Genomic DNA, 2,794 nt, shown 5'->3' on the forward strand with positions numbered 1-2,794 from the left:
CAACTGTTAGATGCACTCAGGCTCCAAGAGAAGTTCCTCGCTTCGAATAAAGCAACTAATAATCATGGAATCTGCGATTAACTTGAGCTTCCGGTAGCAGCAGACGAGAACAAAGCAGCTCTTCACCAGATTTTAGGTCGCTAAAGTAGGCAGGGCTTGCACCATTTGAAGAAATTTCGGCGGCTCTAATCTCTGAACCTAATTTTACTACCTTTTGAGTCACAAAAATGCATTTCTTAGCTTTCATCCGTAGGACGGCAGAGTCGACGGCTCCCAGCATTACCTTCTGATGGAATTATGCCTAACGGCGATACCGGACTCGAAACTCAACACATCGAGAGCATTTCCTTCAAATGCGTCATACAGAAAAAGTACCCTTTCCGCTATTTTCGGTCACGTGTCAGTATTTATTTGAGTACTTCTATGACTACGTAAACAACGACAATTTTATTTGGCGAAGTCACAGTACACGTTCTTGTCATGAACTATTTGGCCCCGCCCTCTAAGTGCTGGGTAATCCGTGGTCCTCGTTAGTATAGTGGTTAGTATCCCCGCCTGTCACGCGGGAGACCGGGGTTCGATTCCCCGACGGGGAGAAGAATTTTTCATTGCACATTTTTTACACCGCTAGTACGCTGTAGACAAAAAGTCGCGCCAAAATAAACTGGGTCGCGTATTATCTTTGTGTTGAACAACTGTTAGATGCACTCAGGCTCCAAGAGAAGTTCCTCGCTTCGAATAAAGCAACTAATGATCATGGAATCTGCGCTAAATTTGAGCTTCCGGTAGCAGCAGACGAGATCAAAGCAGCTCTTCACCTACTTTTAGATCGCGAAAGTAGGCAGGGTTGGCATCATTCAGATCCAGCTTTGAAGAAATTTCGGCGATTCTGATCTCTGAGCCTAATTTTACTACCTTTTGATTAGCAAAAATGCATTTTTTAGCTTTCATCCATAGGACGGCAGAGTCGACGGCCCCCAGCATTTCCGTCTGATGGAATTATGCCTAACGACGATACCGAACTTAAAACTCAACACATAGAAAGCATTTCCTTCGAACGCATCATACACAAAACGCACGCTTTCCGCTATTCTCGGTCACGTGTCGGTATTTATTTGAGTACTTCTTTGACTCCGTAAACAAGGACAAATTTATTTGGCGAAGAGTCTCAGTACACCTTATTATGATCTGCTTGGCCCCGCCCTCTAACTGCTGTGCAATCCATGGCCCTCGTTAGTATAGTGGTTAGTATCCCCGCCCGTCACGCGGGAGACCGGGGTGGAAGTCTACAACGGTGAGGGCAATAGGAAATAATTAATTAAAAAATTTTGCTTAATATGTTAAACTTTCTGAGTGCGCCCTTCAGGACGTGGTGACCTGTAGTTGTCACGGTACAACAAATTGCAGCTTTAGGTCAAAGAGAACGAGTAATTAATACCCTCTGGAAACATTTTTTGGTAACTGTCAGATGTTTATCAGTTAAACACTACAATGCTGTTTATTTTAAAAGGGCTTGTTGTATCACTTAATACAAACGCACGAAATATTGTTTATAGAGTTGCGTCAAGCTGTAAAAAACACAAGGTTTTATTATCTTCAATTGGTACAGCATAACTTAGCTCTAAACGTGGCCACGAGTCACTGGGACATACTGGTTTCAAAACAGATTGTTTTTTCATTCGTCAACTTACTTCTAGATCAATAGATATCCAACTTCAATAGATATCCAAGAATAATTGTTCCTTTGTTGTTCATTAATAAATAAATATACTCGCATAGCCCGTACTAATAAGAAGTTTCGAAACCGCATGCTCTTAACAAAAGCCAAAACTATCTGTTGACTTGTTTCCTATAATATAAAGGAGCCAATGACGCACATAGGTCCGTTGAAATCCTTTGATAACCTAATCACCTCAGATGATAACTGAAAGGTTAGAGATACGGGAAACTCGTAGCAATTCTGAAGGCCCTTTGCTACGTTCGAGATCCGCTTTATTAAGATCATGTTTTGTTGACCTCTTCAAATACCTAATCTACCTTCCTAAATAATTATACTATGCTTAGTAGTAACTGTTGTACAAAGAAGATGAATATCCGGTCAGCAAAGGCAAGCTTGACGACTTCGTGGCGCATGTAACGCTTTGCGAAATCGTTTTTAGCCTTAAAAATTACATTGCCATAAAGTTTTATACTATCCTCTTTTTTCTAGTTCTAGGGCCGGCGTTGGCCTTCAAATACAATGTTAACAGGTGTTTAGCATCGTAAATTTCTTCCTATACGACCTATATATATATATACATATGGCAAGTATAAATAAAGTTAATCAAATTATCTACACGTTGAAGTACACTCTATACGAGGAAGGGCTCTGAAGGCAATGACTTGAGTCTGGTATAAATTTATGAAGTTTATGATTATAATGATAATTCCTAGTGCCACTTTGCCATTCGATGACATTCAAGATAGTTGAGGTTTGTCCACTTTTTGCCACATGCAACCCCTTTTTTATTTGTTAGATTTCAGGCAGTTTTCAAATTATACTCTCCACTTCGTAACGCTAACTATTATCCCTAATCATGTATTGTACAATCAACAATTCTACCAATTGCTACAACACGGTCAGTCACATGGAGAGTTCTCCTTATTTACATCATATAGTTCACATTGGAGAACTACTTGATTTTCGCTGTCAGGCCTACTAGTGGCGTGTGACTATGTGACGACTGTGTCATTGCCTGGCAAAGCCTAAAAGCCTTATACCCTTGCGGTCTGCCAAACGATGTACAGTTCTAGC

The 2,794-nt window shown here is 40.7% G+C and overlaps 1 non-coding gene across 1 annotated transcript; it reads left to right on the forward strand.

Moving 5' to 3' along the window:
- The first annotated feature begins 524 nt into the window (after nt 1-524).
- On the forward strand, nt 525-596 carry TRNAD-GUC (transfer RNA aspartic acid (anticodon GUC)). Its single transcript has one exon. It is a non-coding gene; the product is annotated as a tRNA-Asp (tRNA).
- Nucleotides 597-2,794: the final 2,198 nt, after the last annotated feature.

Source organism: Varroa jacobsoni, unplaced genomic scaffold (assembly GCF_002532875.2).
Source record: "Varroa jacobsoni isolate VJ856 unplaced genomic scaffold, vjacob_1.0 scaffold_1193, whole genome shotgun sequence".
NCBI classification, from domain to species: Eukaryota; Metazoa; Arthropoda; class Arachnida; order Mesostigmata; family Varroidae; genus Varroa; species Varroa jacobsoni.